The sequence below is a fragment of the Rhinopithecus bieti genome, unplaced genomic scaffold (genome assembly GCF_001698545.2).
Source record: "Rhinopithecus bieti isolate Rb0 unplaced genomic scaffold, ASM169854v2 scaffold_1306, whole genome shotgun sequence".
NCBI classification, from domain to species: Eukaryota; Metazoa; Chordata; class Mammalia; order Primates; family Cercopithecidae; genus Rhinopithecus; species Rhinopithecus bieti.
In genome coordinates this window covers 1,864,853-1,871,355 of record NW_016803658.1, presented here as the reverse complement: position 1 = coordinate 1,871,355, position 6,503 = coordinate 1,864,853, and positions in this window count along the sequence as shown.

Sequence of the window (6,503 nt, the reverse complement as noted above, 5' to 3'; positions counted from 1 at the left end):
CCGGGCATGGTGGTTCACGCCTGTAATCCCAGCACTTTGGGAGGCCGAGGCAGGTGGATCACCTGAGGTCAGGAGTTGGAGACCAGCCTGGCCAACATGGCGAAACCCCATCTCTACTAAAAGTACAAAAATTAGTCGGGCGTGGTGGCAGACAACTGTAATCCCAGCTACTCAGGAGGCTGAGGCAGGAGAAGCTTGAACCCGGGAGGCGGAGGTTGCAGTGAGCCGAGATCGCGCCACTACACTCCAGCCTGGGTGACAAAAGCCAGACTCCATCTCAAAAAAAAAAAAAAAAAAACAAGTAAATTCTCTAAGAAACAATGTTAATAAATTGGCTAAGACATGACATAACTTACATGTATTAACTATTTACTATGCGCAAAGCACTATTTTGAGCATTTCACAAACAAGTATTTTGCCATTTAATTCTCACAGCAACTTTGGAGTAGATATCATTTCATTTCACCTATAAGGAAACAGGCATAGAAAAATTAACAATTGTGTCTTAAGGTCGTAAAGCCAGTAAGAGTTTAGGTAGAATTTAAACCCAGATGATAGAACTCCTTCATTATATGAAACTGCCCTTGGTATATTTATCAGTATCACCAAATCTATGGAATCACAAAGCAACAGAATGATCATCATGTAAGTGTATGAATTTATGCCTAACACATCTAACACATACAAAGTGTGTATGTGTACTATATAACCTAATCTATGCATATAATTTTATTCTAATCTTTAATAAGAAATGCATAATTGGCCAGGTGCAGTGGCTCACGCCTGTAATCTCAGCACTTTGGGAGGCTGAGGCGGGCAGATCACAAGGTCAAGAGATCGAGACCATCCTGGTCAACATGGTGAAACCCCCATCTCTACTAAAATACAAAATTAGCTGGGCATGGTGGCGCAAGCCTATAGTCCCAGCTACTCTGGAGGCTGAGGCAGGAGAATCGCTTGAACCCCGGAGGCAGAGATTGCAGTGAGCCAAGATCACAGCCCTGCACTCCAGCCTGGTGACAAAAAAAAAAAAAAAAAGTTGGTATGCGGTTAGCCAATTGTTAGACAAGACAGCTCTAAAATTAGAATAGGCACTGCACTATAGTTGTAATTATTTCTGAAAGGTAAGAACTACTCAACTGAGGTGACATTATTAAAGATTTTCAAGTGTTTTTTTGTTTTTGTTTTTGTTTTTAAGACGGAGTCTCGCTCTGTCACCAGGCTGGACTACAGTGGTGCGATCTCAGCTCACTGCAACCTCTGCCTCCCGGGTTCAAGCGATTCTCATTCCTAGCCTCCAGAGTAGCTGGGACTACAGGCACGCGCCACCACACCCAGCTAATTTTTGTATTTTTAGTAGAGACAGTGTTTCAACATGTTGGCCAGGATGGTATCAATCTCCTAACCTCAAGATCCACCCACTTCGGCCTCCCAAAGTGCTGGGGTTACAGGCGTGAGCCACCACACCTGACCTGAAGTGGTCTTATACATAATTGTGGTCAATATATAATTGTGGTCCTTTATAAATATTATCTTGTCAGTATATGTGGGCCCAACAAATAGAAGACATTTTTTAAAGGCTAATTAATTTGCAGTTTTGTTAATACCTGAGCTGACTGAATTGATCATGTTTTCCACTAAATTAATAAAATCAACTGACTATTTTGGCATCGTGTCATAAAGTTCACAGATCGCGTTTCCGCCAGAACTGCCATCTTCCAGTAATTCGCCAAAATGACGAATACAAAGGGAAAGAGGAAAGGCACCCGATATATGTTCTCCAGGCCTTTTAGAAAACACGGAGTTGTTCCTTTGGCCACGTATATGCGAATCTATAAGAAAGGTGATATCGTAGACATCAAGGGAATGAGTACTGTTCAAAAAGGGATGCCCCACAAGTGTTACCATGGCAAAGCCGGAAGAGTCTACAATGTTACCCAGCATGTTGTTGGCATTGTTGTAAACAAACAAGGGCAAGATTCTTGCCAAGAGAATTAATGTACCTATTGAGCACATTAAGCACTCTAAGAGCCGAGATGGCTTCCTGAAACGTGTGAAGGAAAATGATCAGAAAAGAAAAGAAGAAGCCAAAGAGAAAGGTACCTGGGTTCAACTGAAGCGCCAGCCTCCCACTCAGAGAAGCACGGCTTTGTGAGAACCAATGGGAAGGAGCCTGAAGCTGCTGGAACCTATTCCCTTAATGAATTCATGGCATAATAGTGTTAATAATAAATAAATAAAAGACCCTGGGCTGGACAAAAAAAGTTGACTGATAAAAACTTTTCAGATCTACATAGTTACCTTATTTTTTTCCTCCAAAATACTCTTTTGACATACTAGGTTCTTTATAATATATAACAATTATACTATAATCTTACTAAAACACTATGTAAGCTAGACTTTAAGATTTTTTTGCATGGATTTAAAGACAAAAGTAAAACAGACACTCTGAAGATACTATTTGGACCTTATTTAGATACTGATTCAAACCAAAAAAAAAAAAAAACATTTTAAAGACAGTTGCAAAAATATGAATGGATCTTTATGATTCCTGGATGTTAGGTGGTATTTGATGATATTAGGAAATTATTGGGATTTTAAAGGGTGGACACTGGTATTGTAGTTATGTTTGTTGTTTGCTTAAGGGTCCTTATCTCACAGAAATATACTCTGGATTCCAGCCCAGGCACATTACTAGCTCTGTCTGTGGCAGGAATTTTAACAGCTGTCCTGCCTAATCACTGGATATAAAGCCACTACAAATAGGTATGAAAACTTTTTAAAAGCTAATGCATAATGCATTGTACAAATTCAACACATGACTAAATATCATGTAATCTGTTAGAATATACATGAAATTAAAGCATCAAAACTAGCTTTGGAGTTGAAACATACAGGAAGAAATTGTTTTAATTTACATATTTCCAAGCTCTGCTGCACCTGAATATTCTGGAACATACAGGTCACATTTAGCCTCATAGGATAAATGTTAACATTGTCACTAGAATTTTCAGCATTGTCACTAGAATTTTCTGGCTTACAAGAGCATTCTAGACAGAATTTTAAATATTTTCAAATATTGAAATATTTTAAATTTCTGAAATACTGTTTTAAATAGTTTGAACTGAAGGTAATCTAGGATGGGTGTTTTCTAGCACAAGAAAATCCCATTCCCAGTAAATCTTCACCTTTGAAGGAAGATAAATAGCATTTCATGCAAGGATTCCTAAGTCACACTCAATCCAGAAAAGTAACCTGAGAGAAGGATTCTGTTTGTATGTAGCCAAATTATGCTGCTTGTTTGTAAGACATACCCACAGCACAACCTACTGAGAAACAGATTAATGCTAAGGTCTCCTAAAACTTAGCGGCAGCATATCAGTCAAGAAAGCTAAGTGACAGGAAAAAAAGTAAAATAGTCCGAGACAGACTGATACTCATTCCCTTTTGATAAAATTTCTCTTACTAGATGCCAGAAAGATTCATCAAATCTAAGCAGGAAGGTTCTCACTCACTCTGAGGTTAATCCCCTTAATTAAAATATATTTCTCTATTTTGTCATAAAACTTTTAGACCCATGGAGGAGGAAACCATGCCAGAGGATGTTTGGCTTGGAAGAAGCACTGCAAGGCTTAAATTCATCAGAAAGGGATGGCATGGTTTTCAGGCATCTCATGGACACTTTTTTTTTAACCTTCCCAAATGTATCGCAAAGGTTTCTAAATTGAAAGTGTTAAGCAACTTCCATACATACTTGATGTAAACTGTGAAAATTTTCACAACTCTGTCTACATTCACTCCCCACATAATTTCATCCACTGGCACGGTTACCTGTAAGCTGATGACTCCCAGATTAGTTTCCCTGGCCCTAAAGTGCCTTCCTCCACAAGCTCCAGACTCACAGAGTTTACTTCCTTCTTAGTAATCTCCACTTGGATGTCTAAATGGGCCTCTCCAACTTAATAGGGCAATCTCTAGTCTGTATTCTTCAATAGAATTCTCTATTCTTGATTTTCACCCCTCTAGGACTTTTCTCCCCAGTTTTCCCATTTCCATAGATGGCATTATTGTTCACCCAATTGCTCAAATCAAAACCAAGAGTCACTCCTGATTCCTTTTTTCTCTCACTCTCTACATCTAATCCACCAGCAACTCCTTGGCTATAACTTTAAAATACATCCTAAGGTCATCCACTTCTCTTCCTCCTCCATCTCTTCTTGCCACCATTGTCTCTCAGCTGTACTATTTCAATAGTCTTTCAGTTTATTTCTTTACTTTCCATCTTTCTCCCCTTAAAGTTCATTCTCCACACACAAATAAAAGTGCTTTTCATTTTATATGTTGTTGGGTCATATAAAATATTCCACTGGCATCTTGTTCTTAGAATAAAATACTAACTTCCTAACATGGCCTTCAAGACAGGCATAACCTATCTCTCATACAGATACTGGAAAAAAGAAAAAAAAAAAGATAGGCACGACCTGGCCCTGTCTACTTCTTGATCTGATCTCTCAGGCTCTCCTGTGCTCACTCCACTCCATATCATACCAGCCATCTTCCTTTCCCTGAAAATGAAAGCCCATTTCTTTCTGCACAGCGCCATATTTGTACTTGTTTCCTCTTTGTGGAATGCTATCCTATCCATATTCACATTCTTTTTTATTATTCACAACTCAGCTAAAAAAATTCACCACCTCAAAGCAGCTTTTGGAACACATTCTATTATTATGTGTTTTCATTTTCTTTGGCATGCACTATTTGCAAGTGCCTTTTAACATATTCATTGTTAAAATCTGTCTCCCCGCTATTAACAGAATGTAAGGTCCCACAAGATCAGACCTTGTCCGTCTTGTTCTTGATTGTTTCCTGTGCACTTAGAACATGCCTAGTGAGAGGTGACAACGTGCCAGCAGCCCTCCATCGCTCCTGGCTCTGGCTGCATTTGATGAGCCCTTAAGCCTGACGCTGTGCTGTGGGGCCCCTCTCTGGAGCTGGCCGAGGCAGGAGCCAGCTCCCTCTGCTCCCAGGGAGATGTGGAGGAAGAGGCGCTGGCAGGAGCCAGGGCTGCACGCGGTGCTCTCCGACCCACGCGGGTTCCAAGTGGGCGCGGGCTCAGTGTGCCCCGCGGCTAGCGGGCACCTGCAGGGCTTGATGGGGAACGAGCTCCCTCTGGGCTGCCACAGTGCCTGGGCTGGGTCCGGCAGAGGGTGAGAGATGAAGCTGGCTGGGTTTCTGGGCTGGGTGGAGGGACTTGGAGAACTTTTNTGAAAACTTTTTAAAAGCTAATGCATAATGCATTGTACAAATTCAACACATGACTAAATATCATGTAATCTGTTAGAATATACATGAAATTAAAGCATCAAAACTAGCTTTGGAGTTGAAACATACAGGAAGAAATTGTTTTAATTTACATATTTCCAAGCTCTGCTGCACCTGAATATTCTGGAACATACAGGTCACATTTAGCCTCATAGGATAAATGTTAACATTGTCACTAGAATTTTTCAGCATTGTCACTAGAATTTTTCTGGCTTACAAGAGCATTCTAGACAGAATTTTAAATATTTTCAAATATTGAAATATTTTAAATTTCTGAAATACTGTTTTAAATAGTTTGAACTGAAGGTAATCTAGGATGGGTGTTTTCTAGCACAAGAAAAATCCCATTCCCAGTAAATCTTCACCTTTGAAGGAAGATAAATAGCATTTCATGCAAGGATTCCTAAGTCACACTCAATCCAGAAAAGTAACCTGAGAGAAGGATTCTGTTTGTATGTAGCCAAATTATGCTGCTTGTTTGTAAGACATACCCACAGCACAACCTACTGAGAAACAGATTAATGCTAAGGTCTCCTAAAACTTAGCGGCAGCATATCAGTCAAGAAAGCTAAGTGACAGGAAAAAAAGTAAAATAGTCCGAGACAGACTGATACTCATTCCCTTTTGATAAAATTTCTCTTACTAGATGCCAGAAAGATTCATCAAATCTAAGCAGGAAGGTTCTCACTCACTCTGAGGTTAATCCCCTTAATTAAAAATATATTTCTCTATTTTGTCATAAAACTTTTAGACCCATGGAGGAGGAAACCATGCCAGAGGATGTTTGGCTTGGAAGAAGCACTGCAAGGCTTAAATTCATCAGAAAGGGATGGCATGGTTTTCAGGCATCTCATGGACACTTTTTTTTTAACCTTCCCAAATGTATCGCAAAGGTTTCTAAATTGAAAGTGTTAAGCAACTTCCATACATACTTGATGTAAACTGTGAAAATTTTCACAACTCTGTCTACATTCACTCCCCACATAATTTCATCCACTGGCACGGTTACCTGTAAGCTGATGACTCCCAGATTAGTTTCCCTGGCCCTAAAGTGCCTTCCTCCACAAGCTCCAGACTCACAGAGTTTACTTCCTTCTTAGTAATCTCCACTTGGATGTCTAAATGGGCCTCTCCAACTTAATAGGGCAATCTCTAGTCTGTATTCTTCAATAGAATTCTCT